This window comes from Dunckerocampus dactyliophorus, chromosome 14 (assembly GCF_027744805.1).
Source record: "Dunckerocampus dactyliophorus isolate RoL2022-P2 chromosome 14, RoL_Ddac_1.1, whole genome shotgun sequence".
Taxonomy (NCBI): domain Eukaryota; kingdom Metazoa; phylum Chordata; class Actinopteri; order Syngnathiformes; family Syngnathidae; genus Dunckerocampus; species Dunckerocampus dactyliophorus.
Window position 1 is genome coordinate 5,317,943 of NC_072832.1, and position 22,947 is coordinate 5,340,889.

The following is a 22,947-nucleotide window of genomic DNA, read 5'->3' on the forward strand; positions in this document are numbered from 1 at the left end:
TACTCCATTCTGTTTTTATTTAGGCTGTATTGTGTTGATTCCTAATTAGGTACATTCGTGAATGTTGACTGTGAGACAACTTTCCAGCCGCCAGAGTCATGACCTCCTCACCCACGGGACAAAATTGTAGAGTGGCTGTGAGCCGTCCATTGTTGGCGGCTGCTGACCTTACTCACTAACAACGGTCCTCGGGCTCACTGTGAGCAGATCGCCACGGACAGCTTACAAAATCTCGGGAAAAGGAGGAGCTGTTACGAAACCATATGAGTGAGTAGCAGTGAGCGTCTAAAATTCTGGTTTTCACATCCCCAGTTGCTGGAAGTAAATACATTTGAGGATACAACACACTGGGGTTAGACGTGTAACCAAATCAACCAATGTGACCCATAGACACCTGAAAAAACTAATTCAATTCAGTGTGCAAAATGCACTGAATGCAACATTACACCAACAGCTCTACCACGGCACACCAATAAGTGTTTGCACCTCCTTTCCTTTCCTTCTGAGCATTCATAAAGTTTCACTTCCCATCCCACTGAGGCTGCTTTAGTGGTTCGTCCCACGCTATCAAATAACGGGAGCAGGCTAAATAAAGCACAACATGCAAGCTGCAAAACCCATTAAAAAAAGAGCACTCAAACACATTAAAAAAGAGCACTCACAGCCACCTGCGGAATTATACCAGCATCTACTGTACATCTTGCACAGCTGGATACAGGAGAATATTCTAGACTTTAGATGAATATTTGATCCAAAAACATTGGTATTAGCAGCTATGGCTCGAGACAACCTACCGTTGTCTTTTTTGTTGTAATTCATGGCACAAGATGACAGTAGCAGCATTTGAGGTATCTTGAGTGGTCATGCCAGCAGCAGCTTTATCTACGTCTGCATGCGCTTTAAAATGTTGGCTGCGCTACTCAACAGTCGGTGTGGAAGTCATGCGTGTTCGGCCTGCTATACAGTTTGATCCTTATCACTGTTACAACATCGATTTTGTCACAGTTGAGCTGCTAATCCTCTTTCACTTTTGGTAAATACAGCATTTACAGTTTTTACTATTGCGATATGTCAAAAAGACAGTGACTGAAATGGTGGCATATAAGCAATACTATTTAATGTAACTATGTTACTATTTTACTGTATGTGTGCAGCCATAACATCCTTGCGCGACCTCCAACTGTTCAAAATGGGGTGATGTAGCACAGTTCACTGCTTCGAGCAATTCACCCACAACCCACCCATCCCACTCCCCCATCATCCTTTGCACGCATGCATGTTGAACTCCTGCATCAATGCACTGAGCTTGACTGTCAGTGGGATTAGCAGAGAGAAGGATAGCTCCTTTAATACATGTGTGTAGTGGCTAGCATGAATCAGTTAGGACGCTGTGAAGGCGAGGGAAAACAATTAATCGGCAGAGTAATTGATCTGCGTGGTGTTTTCCAGAGTGAGGCGCAGTAAGCAATCTGCAGTAAGGTCACAAGACTGGAGGAGAATTTGTGAATGAACACTCCCAGTGCAGCAGGTACACTTGCTTTGTTGAGGGGAGCAAAAAGAGAGAGGAATGGAAGCTACTTTAGCTGCACAAGACATTACTTTAATTATACCTCATTCATTTGTGATGCTTTGAAGCCTCTCATATTGATGTTACAGACAAGAACGCTGCATAAAGTCCATTAGCGCTACACTTTGCCTGGTTTATCCATCTAATTGAAAGCTATGTAAGTACTCTTGAGGGTGGCCAAAACAAGACTGTTGAAAAATCTTTTTTTTAAGTAAATGGACAGACAAGTATGGAGGACACTAATAGTAAGATGGAACCATGAAACTCCATCAGGATCTGGAGCACAGACAGTGAATGTGAAACCAACTGGGGCAACCAAAGAAGTCTCTTGTGTCTGCTTATTGGTATCACATTGCCTTATCGGTTCCTTGTGTATGACCAGTCAGCTCTTTTCCTGCCCTTGGTTGAATGGACCATATCTGTTCAGTTCGTCTATTGGCTTTATTCCGTCTGTGTTCTATGTAGACTTATTGATTGATAATCTACGATCATTTTTTTTATACGTACGTCCTCTGGATAATGTTTTTCTTTGGTCTGTCCTAATACTTGTTTGTTCTTCACCCAAGAACTCTTAATATTGCATCACTAATTAAAATTCCAACCTACTCTAGTCTAGTGTTTATTCATTGTTTTTTGTCTTTGATCCTTATTTATACTTCTTAGCAACATTTGTGTCTTTTCAATGTATTTTGTCAGGACTCCCAACCTGTGACAAAACCTTGGAGTCAGACTTTTTGGTTTGTTTGTTTTGTTTTGACAAGCCAAACTCTTTACTAAAATGGCCCCAGCAACTAAGCGGAACTACGTTCCTCATCACGGATCTCCGACCAGAACTGGACTCAGTTGAGGACCAATTGATTGGCCCTCAATTGAGTCTAGTTCACTAGTCCACTGCTGATGGGGATGTCATACAACTTCATGTAAAAAAAAACGAACTCTCCCTTTAACTCCTCCTCAAGAGGAGGCTGTCTTTTCCTGTAATTCAGTCAATCAGTGGTAGCAAGGGCAGGTGCTTGGGTGAGTTTCTATAAATGTGTGAGGAGTGGGAAGTGTGTGTGTGAGTGCATGTGAAAAGCGTCATTTGTGTGACTCTCACGCAATCATCCTGACTTATATAGTTTCCCAGCTTTTGTAGTCTCTTCAATTATAATGTTCTTTGGTCCTAATCTTTATTTTCCATTTATGTTTTTAGTCCTTGTTTACAGTTCTACCCTAGCATCTCCCACCTGAGTGTAGTTGTTCTGTCTTTTGGATCTTGACCGTCTTTGGTCCTTAACCTTGTTTATTGTTAACTCATAAATCTTTGTTTTCAGGCTCTGTCTACAGTTTTTCTTGCTTCATCCTTCTTCATTGTTCTACTCCTGTTCTACTGTTCTGCATTGCCACTGGCACTAAGTTTAGTTCCGCCTACCCCCCGACACAAACCCTTGACGGTTAGGATGGATTAGTGACATTTAACTGAGTATTACAGTTCATTCTCTGGTAGCTGAGAAAAGTTCAGGTGGCTTAGAGTGGCTCATTTGCAAACCGTGCCTGCGAAGGCTTCAATTAAAACTTCTCCAACTTTGCTCAGCTCACTTTGTTTTTATTAGCATCAATCTTGGCTCAAGAAAGCAATTGTGCAAATGTTTGGTTGCAAGTGCCAACTCCAATGAGGATATTTACTCTGAATATAAAATGCTGCGTCGGGCAGAAATGTAATCTTTCACTTATAATGACTTCCTCTTTCATTTACTCCTACTCGGCATCACTTGTAGACTGCGACTGTAGAATGCGACTTGTAGAGGTTTGGGTGCATCTTTTGCCTGAACTAGAGGTTTTTATTTGTTGTACCCACTTTATAGTTTATACACGTCTACTGCTTACCACGCTTCCCTGGTGATGTCATGTTTGAAGTCAGTCCATCAGGCAAGAACCACATCGCCACTGCAGGCTATTCTGGTTTCGAGGAAGGATAATCACTGATTGGCAAACTCCTCATAGGAGCGGTTGCGTATCATGGATTCATTTGGGCAATAAACTGCCAATTCATTCTAAACCAAACAAACTGATGATGGGATTCTGATGACATCCGGTGACATCTGGTTTAGGGTTTTTCCTGATGCATATTTAGGGATTCAACACTGTCGCGCTGTCACTGGTAAATTATGCCTTTAGTCTAAGCCATGAGACAAATAAATCTAAATAAAACATGCCTCAACAGTCATTTCAATGGTTGGACAATGGTTAGAAGCATTGTTTGAATGTTTTTGTCCTTCTCTTATTCTTACGCCTTTGTTTTCAATGAGCATGTTTTCCAGGGGTGATTGTATCCATTAGTCCTGGCAGTTGGTGTATAATGACTAAAACCCTTAAATTCTACTTAGTGTGGATGCCAGCCAGTCAGACAGCACATTAGCTATTTAAAACGAGAAAAGGGGGGAAGTACTAAGGGCACATATTCAGACAATCCCAGCTTCGCTAGAGTAAATGCCATTTTTAGGCCAAATGCGGACATCCAGAAATGTCTCACAAGATCACATTAGCGTCTAAGAGCAGTAGTCTGTTTTTTGCAGTACATTTGTCCTCTCTTCTGTCAGATATTTTATTTGTTTTTGTCACACTGTTCACAGAGTATCACTGGCTTCATCACGTTCCCTTCAGGTCCTGTGACCGACGTTTGTTTCACTTCCCCCTCAGCTCGATGGTCATTGTAGCTTCAAGTGTTGGCTGTCTCTCAGTGCCGACAGTAATAGATTACAACAAACAGCTTTGGAACATGGCGAGCCATCGATCTGCATGGTGCAGTCAGAAGACAATATAGTACAATAGAAGCAGGCTGTGTTTGTTGTCCAGGTGAATGTGCAACACCTTCTCATTTGTAAACAACAGGGAAGATCAAAGAGTGTAATTACGACACGTGCCAGCATTCCCCGCTTCGGGAAAGACAACAATAAATCGTCTTGGTTTGGTAAAGGGGAGCCTTCTGCCTTGGTTGTTATGTTGATGCTAAAAGCAACTGAGAGAACCACAAAATTGGCACATCCGAGCTGGCATTTATCCGCCTGTGCCTTTCACACAGATTCCGGCAAAGCATCATATTGCCAGAAGAATCCTGCAATCAGATCATCACTTGTGTAATGATGTCAGTGTCTGGTGTGGCTTGTAAAATACTTGACAGACAGTGACAAGCGTGAAAGTCATTCAGCTAACATTCTACACTCAGGACTAGTAACAGAGCCAAGACAGAGTCAGGATTCAATGACACAATCCGTCAGTGTTCACATCCTGGTGTCACTTTCTTTCCTCTCCTGTGGCTATTAATGTGCAAGCCCTCCTTCCCCCATGTATCCCGCCATCACTTGGGGGGCATGTCGACTACTCATCTTACAGTGACGATGGTGGTGTGTGCTCGCTCGATGGCAGAGTGGGCTGCGTTCACGTCCGCAAGCAAGCTCTGTTGACGCAGACTTTGTCAGCGAACTGCTGCAGGCATGACTTGTCTCTGGTCTGGCCGTGATTCTCATTTGCACCTCAGTGGCTTCAGCTGTCAAGCTTGCGCGCTTGCCTTGTTTCATGTATGGCAGGCGGGGCGCTCGAATGCAGAGTTGTCCAGGATTACAGCTTACAGAAATAGCTAAGACGCTGTCAGTGTCACATTTCGCTTTGGTACAGATGGCAAGGGTATATTGTCCTGGTAAATCTTATTCCCTTGTTGATTACTTCAATTTGCTTTCATTTTTTGCATGAACAAAAGCAGTTTGAGGTCAAGTCTTTGGTCAACTTTGGTCGTTTTTGTAGCATATTTTTTTTTAATTCAGATATCTCACAAAGGAGAAAGATAGTACCAGTAGACTCAGAAACCAAAACACCTGAAACCTTAGTATCATGTTGTATGAGCATTTCTACCTTTGTAAAAACAGCCATTTTTCATCCAGCTCTCCAACTGGTATGGGTGGGTGGATCAACCCAAATATCGGTAGTTTCAATACCAAGGGTACTACCAGTAGCATGACAAGCTTGATTTTTTTTTTCATTTTGTTTCAGTTTTTTTTCATTTGTTCATATTGTTATACTGTTTACGATAAAAAAAAGTCCTTGGGCACCGGAGGGCTTTGGAGGCAAAAAGCCAATGGATTTGAACGAGAGCCAATCGTAGTTTTTGCTCGTAAACCCTGACACTACCACAGTTCTTTTTTTCCCTTGATTAATTTTGGTAAAAACAAATGTAAAGGCTGTTTTTTAGCAGTGTAGTAGGGAACAGATTTGTCACACTATCCAAAAAAAAAGCCTTATAAAAAAACAAACCTTAACAAATTGTTAACTAACAGTAGTATTTCACAGTAAAATATTATAAGCAACTGTAAAATCACAGCTGTGAAGTTACAGCAAATAGTTGTAATGTTATTGTAATTAAATGTAAAAATCACAGCTGTGAAGTTAGCAATTTACTTTTGAGCTATTTTGCAGAATCCCAGCAATTTACATGTAAATGTGCAGTGAAATTTCTTAGTGTTGCTACATATGGTTTGTAAGTTGGAACAAAGATGATTTCAGTATTTTAATGAAAACACAGCAATTACTTTCCTACCTCATATTTTATCGTGATGTTGTTAGTTGTGAAGGAGCATGTTTGTTACGCTATCTAGCTAATCAAGAGCTTTTCCACACATTTGTGAAAGTAAATAATAAATAGCTTGGGCAGCTATTTTTAAAGACAATACTTCTGCTTCTGTAATCACCGGTCATATTTTATTGAGACATTGTTATTAGTTAAGAAGGAGCAGATTCGTTACGCTATCTAGCTAGCAACCCCTGAGATAGTGTTGCATAAGCTAAGTCAGACATTTCACACATTTGTGAAATTAAATATTTTGCGTTTTGACAGCTATTTCTTAAAATCAAATCAACAAAGGTCTTGTCAATCCACAGAAAGTGTTCTATTCCCTGAGTGAAAAGTTTGTATCATTTTGCAGGTTCACTCACCTGTGTTAAGGAGCTTTTTCAATTTTGTTACATCACCAGAAGTGTTTGGCTCCGTTTACTTTCAGCTACACGGACACACACCAGACAAGATCATTGACCTTTCTGTTGGCTGCTTTTAGTGTTGCCAAATGTGAAACACCAACACACAGTCCAATGGTGACAGTCTATCAGGTTTAAGTGATGGAATCTTGCAGCATTCTGCGTATTTCCCCAGAAATATTTTATATGCTGTGTGGATTGATTGTGTCAACTAGCACAGATGTCTTTTTTTGGAAGAGAGTTGGAAATGTAATTTGGCTTCAAACATTTGGTACTGTGAGATTTAATTATGTAGCTTGGTTTCATGCCTTGCACTGAGTAGAGCGACAATATGAACATGTCACATTGCTAGTGGGGGGACACCGTGTGATCTCTTTTTGTCTGGGTTGTCTCCGTTTTGTGCAGTTTTCCAGCAGGGCCTGTCGGTTGGCTGGAATTGTCATCAATCCGCCCAGGGCAGCCTCTGGGACAAGCAGGCCTTCCTGGAAGATCGACGGCTGGAGCGACATCAGAGATGATGCTCGCACAGGCAGCAAACCAAAGAGACGAGGAGGATGCTTTGAGAGGGGCCACGGAGAGTCAGTGGAGCCATGATTCCTGCTCCCAGTGTGCCCTGCTTGAGTTGAATAAAGCGGGTTTATTAAGTGGTAATATATTGTTGAAGTAACACCCCCCACCTCACAGTGTACTTTCTAAAGGCTAGATTTTTCACACAGCTCTTGTTTTGCCTCCTTTTCTGTTTTGCAGGTATACCTAGTGAAGTGGAGTGGTAGGTTGCAAACATTTCTGTGGCTACTCTTGCAAGATAAATCAGGCAAGTGTTTGAAGTTTTCAGTTAGAATTGAATTCAGCAACAATGTTGCTGAAGAGGTTCCGCAGGTCCTTCATACCGACCGCTGTCAGGCTCTACAACACCTGCACCACCTGAACCATGTTGTAGTCACTATGCATTCTTTACACTGTACTCTTTACTTGCGTATCTTGCTTGCTTGCTGCTGTAACAAGTAAATTTCCCCGCTGTGGGATAAATAAAGTACATACATACATACATACATACAATGTTCGCCTGACAAAGGACTTCTTCTAGGGGAATAATGTCACTCTTTTGGACCATCCTGTGTGTTCCCCTGATCTAAATCCAATAGAGAACATTTGGGGATGGATGGCAAGGGAAGTTTACAAAAACAGACATCAGTTCCAGACAGAGGCTGCCGCCCATGAAGCCATCTTCACCACCTGGATCAACATTCCCACTAGCCCCCTGGCATCAAGCATGCCCAAACCAATTTTTGAGGTGGTTAACAAAATGGCGCAGCTACTCATTTCTGAGGCCTTTTTCGAAAATGTTGTTTCTATTTTTACAGTGGTTGTGTTTCTTTTTAAGCTATGATCTTAAACTTTTGAACAGCCTATTTCAGTCTAATGGTTGTTTACAATAAATGGTTTACTCAAATGTTTTTTTATCTCACGCCCATTTCTTCTTTTTGCATTTTGAAGCTCTACTTAGAACCTCCTTGCAATTTTTCAACTAGTCTTAACATTTTTATTGCACCTTGACAATACCAGCTTCAGCTTAAGCCGGCTATGAGGTCTTCTTTTTAGACTGATTTCCATAATTCATTGTATAGTCAGACTGACATGCAATGCCACAAATAAATGTAATGTGGATTACTTCCGCATTTAAGTAATGCACTGAAGACCTAAAAGGGTAAATCCTGGGCTGGTTAGAGAGCCACACGTTACTGGGGGGCCACAAATGCTTGACTCACCCTGGTTAGTGATGAGCCTCTGACATTTATCCGTACTCGTATTAACAGACAACCAAACAACCTTGAAAGGTCACCTGTTGTGCATGTTAACGCCACACACAAACACATGCATCTCAGTAGGCGTGACACATCTTGCATCAGTCAATACGAGCAGTGCCTTTGGGGTTAACAGATCTCATGACCAGCATATCTGAGTGCTTGTCATTAACATTTGGGCTCCCTCACTTTAAAGCCTCACAAAAAACAGGTACGTTTGATTTTGAATGTAACAGCATGATGTAAAGTGTGCGAAGGACATACCAGGAGACAGGCCAGTGCACCAGAGGAGGTAGGGGGCCGTAAGAGGGCAACAACCCTGTAGAAGCACCACTAAATGCCACCAGAGCCCTACAAATTGACCTCCAAGAGGCTGCTAGTTTGTCCAGACACACTCCATGAGGTGCTCAAAGTCCATAAATGAAGGCTGTGCCCAAATGCCCTCATCCAAATTCGGGAGAAGATTTCCCAGGAGACCATGGATTATCTCATCAAGAGCATGCCCAGACATTGTAGGAAATGCAAGTAGGCACATGAAGGCCATACGTACTACCTAGCCGCGTTATGAACCACCATTTAGCCTCCCATTAAAAGTCACTCCACTACTGACTGACATTCTAGTTTTAAGACTTTTCACTAGTAAGGTGAAAAAGTCTTAAAACTAGAACTTTTGAATATGAACAAGAGCCAATATGGCTTCACTTGCTTAGGAATTGTGATCACAACTGTTAAAAATTGCTAGAATTAAACAATAGAAGCACTATAGGTTTGAACAATACTGCTGACTGAATTTGGCACAGACAGGTAGCTTTGCAACCTTATCAGGTAGAAGCCACACACTCATACTTTAGACTGAAATGAGCTGCAACCAGTTAGATACAGACATATAGACACACCACTGATCCACATAGGGGAGCGATCACACCCCTGCGAGGGCGTGACCCAAGGATAGGACAATAGAGCAGTTACTTCCTCGTTTCAAGGCTGTTTGTACCCTTCGTCTCCTAAAGTGTTGAGCTGAACGCCTCAAGCTGAGCTTTGTAGTATCTTCCAGAGTGTTCACTAAAAGATTGAAAACTCAGAAATTGCGGTCCGTCTCATCTCTCTTTCTCTCTCCGTAGGAACAAAGAGCCTGGTCGTTTCACAGCACTGCAAAACATCATCAAGATGTGGTCATACCTGCAGCAACAGTGTCCATCGCCTTGGCAACCAGTGGCACATACACAGGTGGTAGATATGAGCTGATCATGCATCTTCAATGAGGTCTGCTGTTGCTTTACCAAAAACGTCCTTATGGAAAAGTTTCCAAACAGCGAATGTGACAGCGCACATTATTCACTGTCTTGATATCACCAACAGTAATGGCCATCAGAGCCTTGTTGCATCATCGCTTGGCTTTGATCATCAACCACCAGAGTGCTCATCACCACATGGTGATGTCAGCCACAGCAGAGGAGAGGTACCACAATGTTGCTCTTAATATCAACAACACATGGATGTTTATAGTGAGCGGCTAACACAGTTGGTGGGGCACCTCCCGCTGGAGATGCTCCCCAAGCTTCCTGACATTGTTGTCGACTGCATCCACCATCATACGATGCAACCCGGAGCGGCGCTGCGAAACAAATCCAAGGCGGCGTTTCTACGTTGGCTATGCTCACAGATTGAACATTCAGTCGTCAAAAAAATGAGTTTGTGTCAGCGCCCCTCGAAGGAGAGCAGGAACGCCAACTGGAGGCCACATGGATCACGCTTGGACGCAAAGGAGATTATACTTGAGAGAAAGGACTTTGGTAGATCACACGGACACGAGCAGAAACCTGATGAACGTCAGCGCTTACATCCCAATCTTAAGGAGACTGGCGAGTGCATAAGTGGGAAAAACGGAGTCGATAAATCAAATAAAACAAGCAAAAGCATGCAGAAGCCTCTTGCATCCCGCATGCATAAGAGCCTGAAGGAAACAGAGGACATGCCGGAAAGGGTCGAAACCGTCTCGTCTTGCAAGTGTGAGGCGAAAAATATGGCGCTTCAGCAAAGAAGAGGTCCCTGCAAGACTCGAGGAAATGACCAGAAAGCCTGTGCACCCTCGCATGTGAATCCTATGCATCAGAGCAAAGAGAGAACTCCAAAAAGAGTGGGGACACATAAAAAACACTGGAAGCCGTCTGCATCTCACACGCATCAAAACCAGATTGAGGCCAAAGAGAATACGCCAATATCAACTGTCCAACCTCTGTGTTATCACTGGAAGCCATCCTTCACTTACCTAAGCCTGATAGAGACTGACGAAAATACGGCAGAAGGGGCAGGGACAGGCACAAAACCTACGTATGACTGGATGCCCACCGTATCGTGCAATTATCAGAAGCTCAATGACACCAGCAAAGTGCCGCACTCTAGAGCGGGCACCAGTAAGAAACCAGGAAAAGACTGGAAGGTCACTGGACCTTACACGTATCAGAATCTCAATCAGATGAAGCCAGAAAAATTGGGTAGCGTCATGAGACTGGCGTATGACAGGAAGGCCAACTTGTCTTGTGTTCATCAGGGTCTCAATAAAACAAAAGACAAGATGCGTGAGAGAGGGAGTATTGGTAAGAAAGCAGCCAAGGACTGGAATCCTCTTGTGTCTTGCATGCATCAGACTAAAAATATGCCAAAACAAGTTACATTTGCATTGTACTAGTAAACAAAAATAAGATTCCAGAGTGGTCCACTGTGACAGAGTGTGATGGAAGACGTCTTTAGCAAATGTATGTCAAGGATGCAGAGAGATGGTGTTTGCATGTGATGTATGAGTGGCAGATTGAGTCAGTCAACTGTGAAAATGAATGAATGTATGTTGGTGCACAAACAAGAATTACACTGTATCCTCTACTATAGTGCTCGTATGTTGCTGTATCTTAATTAAATGGCCTGTGTGATGATATGCATATACATGTGACAAGTCTGATTTAGTTCTAAACCTTGTCTGGAGATTCGTATTTAAAGAAGAGCGATCCTATACGTAAGAGCGGTGCTTTGCCACGTCAACTGCGCCTAAAGATGCTACGGTATCCACCCCAGTGAATGCCAGTCCAGCAAATCATCCTCCCAGGCAATATCGCTCACTCTGTCTCAGGTGTTCTGTGGTCAACAGCACCCGTCAGTGCCCTAGCAGGGTAAAACCTATGAATCAGATCATTTCCTGTAAAGTATTCCACATAGCCATATTGTGGGCCTTCACGTAGCAAACTTCTCACTGGTGTGTTTGTGGGTGTGTGTGAGTGACAGGAAGAAAAGCTCTTACATGGGGAAGAAGTCTGTCGTTGCCAATTTGGTTGGTTTGCATGCATCTCGAGACCCCGAATATAAGGCGACCCATGCTTTTTATACTGTTTTTGAGGGAAAAAGAAAGTAACCTGCAGTAAACCTGTCTTTAAGCCCAATTCCCCGTTACCACCCCGTGGATTTTAAGTCTGGTCAGGCTTGTTGACTGTCCACTCCCGGCAGGTCCTATGATGATCAGGCTATTTTTCCAAATCTTTGAGCATTTTTTCTCCAAGTGCACCTGTGAAAAGTGCATAAACAGTCACATAAGATGTTATGAGGAATGCCAGCATGTCTCCATATGTGCCTGTATTTTGTACTTTTGAGTTTTCGGCCAAATTAATTCACACATATTCAATAGATTAGAGAGAAGCACAATGCTTTGCTTTTAGCGATGGTTTTAAGTGTACCATACCAAGTCCGTACACAGTAGAAACATCTGTCTCTAACAGTTTGAAACACACCCTACTGATATCTACAGGACTTAAGTACGACCAGAACGTACAGTGTGAGAACTTGAACTAGCTTTGACATCGTGTCATACTTGTTTAGTGTGGAATTGGTGTTCACACATGATACAAGTTGCATGTCCCATTCAAGTCCCAGGATTTGTCTCAACGACTAAGTACCGAAGGATTCCAGTCCACCTCTAACATCACCGGTTTACATCCAGGTCTCAAAAGCACTGATCTCCGGCAAGGCATGAACAATGCACAATGTTAAAAAAACTGTAGTGTTCAGGCCAGTCGTATTGAGCCAGCCTTCACATCTTAGTAGACAGGGCGTAGACGAAGAGGCTGTCATACACAGCAGCTTGTTGAGCGTGATTGTAGATGAGAAAGCATCAGGAGATGAAGGCTGGGACAATGGAGCACACAGACAAAGGCTTGACACAGACAGTACATGCATGTATTAGCCTCCAACAACAAGTTCAGGCACACTGTTGTATTACATTGGAAGTTTGAGATGCAACCTGTACATGTTACTGAACGAGGAAGCGACAGCATTCAGAGCAGCAGAGAACAACTGAATAGATTATTTTTCATTCATTCACTATATCTTCTGTGATCATAACCCTCACATTTTCTCCGGCAGAGTGCTGCTCCAGCTGCTTCAGATGCTAATTATTGTTTGTGTGTGGTGTTATATGCCGCACACAATGGCCGAGGTGCAGCATCTAAGGCAGAGGTTGCGCAGGTGTGTGTGTGTGTGTGTGTGTGTGTGTTATAGAGCAATAGGACAGCACTGATGAATGTTCACGCTTCAAAATGTATTCACTTGCAACCTTGATCATCACTGCAAAGTCACAAACAAAATCACATGTTAATGCTAAATCACATTGTTGCCATGTCTGGACATGCACAAGTATGTTTAAAAATATATATTTTACACAGGCATTTTTATCTTTTTGAGTATTTTTGGTCAATAGGGATTTTTTTGGACAACGTGTGGGCTAGAAAACCTGTTTTTTTCAGTTTTTGTCCTATTTTATACTATTTAAATGCCATTTCCTTCAATTTCCTGTTGTTGTTATTGGGCCTTTTCTGGAAATTACACTTTTCTGGCTTCCTTTTAGGTAAAACAGCCTAACAGTCATGCGTAACAGTGCCATCTGTTGCCCTGGCATGCTCATGACAGCCTGTGAATTCACTGCCTTGTGGACACATTTGTTTTCCAACAGTATTGGGTGAATATGGTGATGTTTAAATAAGCAGGGTATGGATTTAAAATGATCTAGATAGTGCTTCAAATTTGAAATGACTCAAAACGCAAGTTTAGCACAAAGTAATTATGGAGTCGAATTGTGTAGGGTACCACATCTTCAATACACCCGCTAAATAGGCACCAACTCGATAGTCTCTTTTTATTTGCTTGTACGGAAGACATAATTTGGCTTGACAAGACGCTGTACGCTCTGTGCGTCCCAAATATGTGTGACAGCATCCAAGGGCACTGCGTCCTCTTCTCTTCATCATTGGCCGTGGAAACAAATGCCACAGACATAACAATGCATACAAAGGAGACAAGTTGTAGTCATCACCTTTGTTTTGAAGGCAAAATTCCACAAGCAAAGATAAGAACAAATAGAGAGAATAGCAAGACACTGAGGTCAATGTGTGTCTGCATGCCTATACTGTACTGTATATTGCATGTCTGTATTAGCAGTTAAAGCTGTGTGAGATCTGCAAACACAGTGGAAACATATTTGAGGTGTAAACACACACTGGGTCACGGCAACACACACGCTGCTGCATTGACACAGCGGAAAGTCAAGCCAAGACTTTCCCACGATGCCGTAAGGTCGGCAACCACATTGTGCTGCTGATAGCGTCTCATTTTCCCAGAAGACTTGCTAAATGTTTTGTCGCTACCCGGATAATATTCAACAGGTACTATTAGCCGAATTAGCATCAATTGACCACCATGTACAGTATGGCACATTATCGTTTTATGTTTCAAAAGCAATGAAATGCGTTCAAGTCTTTCATAAAATCACACCAGAAACTGTTATTAGATATATTTAGTTAAGGGAATCCAAATCCATCCATCTATTTATCATTAGTTACTCATGCCTGTGGCACATGATCTTGCGAGATTAAAACGTGACAAGATTTATCATCGCAGGCACATGGCCTGCGATGATAATTAATGAATTAATGAATTAATCACACAATGAATCAAAATGGACGCAATAATTCTTCCGGCTTTATATATTGCCATGTGCAAGGGTGTCTGTTTTCTTCGTTTCCCGCCTCCAAAACTGGCAGGAAGAGGGTTCACTTTGTGCACTGGTTTCAGCACCTTGGCCGTAGAACACCGGCATGAACGGAGTGAGCCCTTTTGTCAGTCATACAGCCTCTTTGTCTCGGTGGGTGGCGGCGGGGCTGCTAGCATACACACATTGTGCAGAAAAGTTTAACGTAGTACAAGTTAAATTAGTAGATTGCAATATGTTATACTGTATATGTTTTATATTTTTTTCATTACACTTGTCTTAAAACTAAAGTTAAAATCTCGTCCCGTCTCGTCTCGTGACCCCCCTATTTAGTAGTATCAACATTTCAGCTTTTTCTTCTTTTTCTTTTGCCCTATTTTTCCCATTTTTCCTTGGCAAAAGGCTCCTGAGCCGCACTTTGCACACCCCTGCTTTTATAGCTCTTTGTCAGGGTTGAGCGCGTGACGTGACCACACCTCTCATCGACTTATTTAAGCTTGTTAAAATTTGTCATAGCGAGCGAAGGATGGTAATTAAAGAGATAAGGGGAGTGTTATTGCAGCTGAAACTAATCGATGTATTACAATTCATTTTTATTCGAAAGGTGTTGGCGTAAGTGGGCTGTACACCATCTGAACGAGTCATATACAGACAGGAAATAATGTTCAACAAACCGACCAATCACAGCCTCAACTGATTTCTTTTAGGAGGTGCACAGGACTGAACTCGAAACTGAAATTGGCGAAATACAACAAAATGCGTACAAGCATATTCAAGGGTCACGTGTTGGCAAAAAATGAAATGATGAAATGAAATGAATTGATCTTATTTTTACAATATGCCGAGGGCCGCTAAAAGATGAGCTGCGGGCCGCAAATGGCCCCGAGGCTGCACTTTTGACACCCCTGGCTTAGAACGTGTCCTTTCTTTCAGCGTCGACGCATTCAAGAAGACGGTCCCACTCGCTCAGAGAAAAGGTTATCTGCTTTCTGCTTGACCTTTTTCCTCATTTCTTGCTTCCTGTCCTCGGGTATTCCTCTAATTCACTCCTTGACACGCCAGACGCCGGCGCGGTCAAGTCCATTTTGAAAATGAACGCCAAAGTCCCGGTGATGTCACCTATTGATTGCGCGTAGATTTCTTTTTCTGGGATGATATTAGGGTTGGGTGTACTGGACTGTTAGCGCTGCCTCTCATCTTGACCGTCTGCACACCACATGCCAAAAAGTCTAACTTCATTCAGTCCTTATGCGCTTGTTCGAAGTATTCCTGCAGCTGGCACATTCGCTGCATGTTGCTGGCTCAGTGTTTTCCATGCAATCCATTCATCATCATGATCATTACCAAGGTGGCTTGGCAGCGATCAATACACACAGACACACACAAACGCACACACACCCAAGGGTCTAATAATGCTAACAACAGGATAAATGATGAAAGGTCTCATGACATCGCATTCATTCTAAAGCGTCATGTAGCGCGTGTCCTTTTATTACCGTAAGTCAGGTGAGACCAAGCACAGAGAAAAAATGGAAGCCTGAGGAGGCCACTTTACTTGATATTCTAGTCATTACATGCTAAAACAAATTCAACACAGGTCAAAATATTTTATAGCTGGCAAAGCAAACACAGTGGAACCTCAGTTAGCGTGTTTTTCGGTTAGCCTACAATGCGGCGCACGTCTTGTCGTGTTGTTAATACACTGAGCGACTTCAACTGTGTTCTAAATACATTCTTTATCACAAAATGTCCTTCCTCGTTAGCATCCTATTAGCTAGCTAACAAAATGGCAACCGGAAACGGAAGTCAGCTACGTTACGTCACCCCGTCTATGATGTCATCAGCAGTTGACTCTCAAAAATGTTAACGCAAAACACGTTTTTTATAGTTTACGTGCATAAAAGGATGAATGAACGGGATAAATGAACATTTAAGGCTATTTTTACCTTAACTCATTCAATCCCAGGCATTTTTCAAAAGACAACCCCTCCAGTACCTGATCCTTCAAGGCACACACAATATTGTGTTCGAGGGCTACATAAACATGGAACCTACCAAAAGAAAGATTAGAATCCCGTCTTTCATCAGGAAAAAAAGTTTGTTTCTTCCTTTTTCCGTTCTTTAGTAATCAGCAGCAGAACATTGGTAAGTTTCAGGAAAATATCAGTTCCCAACTACAAAAGGCAGAAAACCTTTTTGTGAAAAGTTACATTTCAAGCATAACTTTCACTTTGGCACAAATATTTTGCTTTTGTGACAGCTCAAATATCTAAACAACTATGCCAACATATTTACAAAAATAACTATTTATAATTTTCACATTTGGAACTCAACTACAGGTATGTGTGTGCACGCGTGCGTGTGTGAACGTGCATGCATTGAAATTTTCCCTACAATGCGTAAACTTCTGCATGCTTCACTCCTCCACGCTCTCTCACTTCCTCCTTCCTGTCATGTGTGATTCTTCCATTGAATGATCCCTGCCGAGCCCTTATCAAATTCACTCCTGCCACCTTGTGGCCGTTTTAATGGCTTAAAAAAGTGCTGTCAAATGTTAACGCATTAGTGCAGAGTTGCAAAGTTGCAAAGATATGTAAAATACGTATAAATACGTTGTTGGAATCGGGTGTTCGGGATTATAAAAATGGACAAATACGTCTTTGGTGTTGAACGAGTCAATTGAAGACGTGATATGGCATCAGGATCAACCCCCTCACAAATCGCTCAGCGTTATATTTGTCTCCCGCCGTGTCCCTGCACACTCTCGCCTCCCCATTCTTGAGTGTGTGATGAAGACGCTCGCATCTTCTTCCGCTGCGGAACACACGCAAACGAGATGGCCGCGGCACTCCGTCGCGGATGAAGATGCGAGCGTCTTCATCACGTATACACGAATGGAGAGGCGACGGTGGCTGGAGACAAATATAACGCCGAGCGATGTGTGAGGTCTGATTTTTTTTGTTGTTTTTTTGAGGAGGCATTTTTATGATGCAAATGTATTAACTCTCTTGAACGCGTATTGTTTTGAGAAGCCAAACTCTTTACTTGACCAAGCAACTAAGCAGAACTACGTTCCTCGTCACGGAAATCCGACCAGAAGTGGACTTGCGGGACCAAATGGGGGGGCAAGTCACTGTTGATGTAGTCCACTGCTGATGGGGATGTCATACAAAACATCCGAACTATCCCTTTATTAACAATAATAATAATACTTTATTTTATTTCCAAGCTCCTTACGAAGCACTTCACAGAAAATGGTTGAAAAAATATACCGTAATAGCAAGTACCGAGGGGAGGAATAAAAATGCTAGGAATAAAATGAGTAAGACTGAAAGCCAATAGGCCAGTTAAAAACAATAACAATACAGACCCCAGGTGGCAAGTTTGATTATTTTGTTTGCCAAGTTATTTATTACTTTTATGATATTTATGTATGACATTTCGTATTCTCGGCAGGAAAGTAACACCATGACCTGCAGGAGATCATTTTTATTATGTTTCCCCGCAGCAAAAGAGACCAGCAGGAGAGTTTCTCCGTGGTTCTTGTCGACATGACTGCGGCTTTATGTTAAAAGTGACCATTTGCTGCCTCATCAACCTCTGTAGGAAATTGGAATAAGACAAACGCACACACACCGCGGATAATGATGGTGATGATGATGATATTGTTCATTTTCCTTTGTCACGGGAAAGTTGGTACTGAGGGTCATTGTGTCGGGCACATGCATGCTTGCACACATCCTCCATTAACGTTAACAATGCTTCCACCGTTCAGCATAAGCTAAAGAATAATGTGCTCATACTACATGAATGAATGCTGTTTTTATTGGCCCTTGGGATACTGTAAAGATCATACTATGAGATATATTATTAGATATTACACTCATTTGTTTTGTCACCTATAACAGTGTTCCCCAACATTTTTTGACCGGCTTGTGTTCCCACAAATGTCCCAAATGTGTAAAACTAAGACATGAATAACATCAAATTAAAAGCACAAAATGAATGCCGACCCACCATCCACCAGTTCAAGTTCCAGCCAAGTTTTTCCAGAGAGATGATTACATCGCTAGCATGAATTAACTTGAAACAAATGTGCACATTAGCACTCAATAAGTCATCAAAACTTACCTTTATGCATTCCCACATAGTATCAGCATTTGACACCAAACATGAGGTGAAAGAAAAATGGTAAAAATACAGTAGTAGTCTATCTGTGCGGCATGAGATAAAGTTAGCATCTGCACAATGGACATGCGTCAAGTGAGACGAATATAACAAAGAGAATCCGGCCACTTTTCAAAATAAAAGGTGAAAAAAAAAAAGAAATAATGGAATTTTTTTTTTCTTTCCGTGCGGCCCGGTACCAAATGACCCACTGCCCGCTACCGGGCCGCGGCCCGGGGGTTGGGGACCACTGGCCTATAACACAGAGCTAAGGTGTTTTTTCCAGCTAGCTTAGCATATATTGACCTACATTTGATTGAGTTAGTATCTTTAATGTACAATATGCATCAAAGTGCCCCATTGCATCACCCCTGGTGCCGACAGATACACAAGACAACAACTGGGTGCTTTGGTGCACCCAGCTGCACTTAGAGGCGATAAATATGAAGGAGATCCACCTTGAACCTCCCCTCAAGTATTTCACCTGTTTGGGTGAGGATGCGTATAAGAGAGACTCATAAAGGTGGCAGCACAGACAAGAGAGGAGGAGGACGTGATGGATGAATGACAGGATGAAAAGGCACAGATAGAGAAGTGTGTGTGTGTGTGTGTGTGTGTGTGTGTGTGTGTGTGTGTGTGTGTGTGTGGATCCGTATGTGTGTTCATTCTAAAACATTCAATTCCACTAAGTGCTGCAAGCTGGGAGATGCTTTTTCATCTAAAGCATAAAGACGAAGGAGAAGAATACAGATTAGTGTTCTAAATGCGCACACAAACACACGCGCACGCACACACTCTTTCAAGAGCGAGTATTTCGTCATTGAACATTACTGTTTGGAGGCCAGCCTGAAGAATGAGACAGCCGGTGTGCCGCAGGTTGAAAGGTAGACGTCCCCATGCTGTGTAACTAGTCTACATGAAACAGCTCTATGTGTAACAGACTTCGATAGAATACAACTTCATTAGCAGACATGGACAAAAGAAGAAAAAGGGCGAGATAATCGATACATCTACTTGTACTATAGGGGTGTAACGATTCATTTACTACATCGATGTGTCGATTTTTTTGTTCTATGATCCAACTACATCGATGCGTGTTTAGCAAGCTTCCATTGTGGACGGCATATATCGACCTAACATGGTTTAAAAAGGCAACCAAGCATTGGATTTAAGCACGGCAGGCTTCATGTGGATGTTTTTGAGGCACTTTTAATGATAAAGACTCGATAAAGATGAAAAAGAAATTCAGTCTGCGTCTGTGATGTCATCTTCAGGGTAAGCGGTGGTGACGGGAGCTGTAGCGGACCTGTGAAATGCGGTTGATTCGCTTGATCAGTTAATTCACTTCATTTAGTATTCATATTTCACTCATCTGTTTTATGTGAAACTCCAATTTGAAACTCCAGTTTGCAAAGTGAGGACGTTTTGTACGCCCGGTGGTTTACGGTCGAGTAGCAGTGAGGCTTAGTGACGTCATCATCCACCACGGCGTGCCCAGGTCAAAACATACGCTTACGTACGCGGAAGCAATAGATGGCGCTCGCTTGCTTGTGCAAGATTTTGTGATTTTTGTTCACCTTTTACTCGTTTTGTCACACATTTACACTCTGGGTTTCTTCTGTACTCTTCTTTTGCATTACCACGTTTCCTGACGCTGCTGCACGCCATCTGCCATCACTTCACATGCAAAGTGTCTCTTTGCTCTCCCCGTTTGGTCTCATCATTATCAAAGGTTATTGTCACAAACCCACCACACCACGGTATCCTGTTCAGTGTCTCTGCTAAGCACGTCATCAAGATGGAAGGCAAAAGGCACAAGGAGGCCACATTACTTGCTAGTTGCTGCACCGTTCTTTCAAATGGCTGCTCTGATCAGGAGGATTATCGACACCAAAAAAAGCCCCTACTGCCATCGGCCCCTACAGGTGAGAAAGTTTCAACCCCATACATACCATGAACATACCATAAGACATTCATTTGCTGAGGAATGTGCGTTATGTCCCTCACCTTTGCATGTTTGGATTGCACCATTCAAAGTGTGGCAAGCCATACCACCCTCTGGTCATCCCGATTTTGTATTGCATTTTTTATTAATTTTTTGTAGTCATTGATAATTTATTCTCAAGTATGTCAGCATTATTAATCATTTGTACCTGAAAAACAACAATAGTGTGAATCTAGGAAACGTCACCTGCACTGTCCAGTATCCAGGTATTTATTCTACAGTCACACTGGTTGAATTTTTGGCTAAAAAGTCACTGAATCCATTTAAAGTTACTGAATTGTTTCAGATTGTGAACCAATCGGCAACCAGGAATCATGATACGAATCGAATCGTTATTCAAAAGAATCGTTACACTCCTAATCTACTACCACGAACATTTCAATATATTTTAAAATTCAATCTGTGGTCCAGTCACTTGAATCATACTACAAATCATTTTATTATATTTAATCAATTATATTATATTATTATATTATTAATTATATTACTATAAATATGTTTTGTATATTTATTAAAATGAAAATAAATAAATTAATAAATCTGATTAATGTATTCAATAATTTAATTTTCACTACATAAAATAATACAGAAAGTATGTGACCTGAGTGGTTTATTAATAGTAACATTACTGATTGCTTATATTTGAATAAATATTAAAATAAAAAGAAATCAAATCAAAATAAATAGGGAACTAGACATATTGTGAATGTCACCAATGTTGTCCATAATATTTTAATAAATAGGTAACGCAAGCATTTGATAAATCCAATATCCAGTCATTTTTATTTTGTATGAATAAAATAATCCATCTTGTGGCCCATGCTATTTGTTAATCGTAGCATTGAATTCAATTATATTTCAATAAATAACAAAATAAAACAAAAATACAATAAATAGGTGACCTGAGAATTTGATTAATGTAAACAATAGATGCATAAATATTGTAATCAAATAACATTTCCAAGAATACATTCAATAGGTGATTCAAGCATTTGTAGAATGAAGTTACTAACTTAAAAAAAAATAGTTTCCGTGAGAGTGAACAACAAAGTCCAACTGAGCCACACAGGAAGTGGGGATAAAAGGTCAAAGGTGACACACAGGTGAGCTGCGTGAAAGGAACTGGGAACTGAGCAGAGCGAGCAAGATGAACTTTTAAAAAATGAATGGAAAATGTAGGAATCTACAGCTTTGAAAAAGAATTAATGCTGAATGTGGGAGGCTGATGGTGGAAAGAAGGTCGTTGTCTCTCATTAGACGATCTTTGAAGAAGCCACCAAGTTACCTCCCTGCAGGTGATTCAGCACTAAGTCAAAGTGATATTCTTACCTTTTTTTTTTAAATGTGAAGATTATTCGATCAAACCAAGCTTAAACGTGTGGTTCCAAATGGCTCGTTAGTTGTATAAGCAGTAAAGCTACCTGCCAGCTGACAGCTCCCCCTGGTGGCCGGTAGTGACTATTCTCCATTCATCCATTCATTTTCACTTTACACCGTCCCCACACACTCCCTCCTCGCCGCATCACTCCCATTCATCACAACAAGCTCTAGTGACAGGGGAGCGCTGCTCAGTGGTAGCCCGCTTAGTCGAGGCCGACGCGGGCTGCCTTGGAGGACGGCCTTGAAAAATGGAAGTGTGCGCGCGAGCCAGGCGGGGGAGAGGAGAGAAGGAAGAAAACATGGTAGATGCTGGAGAGGACAATGAGAGGCGATGCTCTCCCCGGCTGAAGTTGTCAAGAGTCCACCTGGTCTTACGTGTGTGTATGTGTGTGTAGCAGGTGACCTTGGGGCTCAAGAGTTTGTATGTGTGCGTGTGTGTTTGAGTCGTTGCTTTCTCCTGTGATTCCAATAGAAGACTCCTTAGGCCATTTTACACTATAGGCTGTGACGCTACAATGGAATGCACATCACCAGCCACTACCGGTGGACCAGCTAGCTTAGCTTACAAAGATGGTGACTTCAATCACATTTTCACCATTGTGAAGAATCTTGGCGCTATATGTGAAGGGTGTTGCAATTAGATGTGTGGGATGCAGTGAACAGTGAACAGTGGTCATTTCCTTCATATTAGCCTTGCTAGCACAAAATTAGCTGCCTTGAAAAAGGCAGTCAAAAAGGTTGTTGCGCTTGTTATGCTTCAGTCCCCCAAAAAGTTGATCAATGCATATTTTTTGTATAAATTACAACAACATATTTGATTTTGAAGAAAGATTTTTTTTTATTTGAACTGTTGTTATTATTATTTGCGTATATACTGTAGCGGCATGCGAGAGCTGCCAACTCTCCTGGATTCTGCGGGAGACTTCTGGAAGTTGGTCTTGTCTCGAGACATTCCGAAAACACCAAACATCGGCAGCTCTGCGGTCACCCT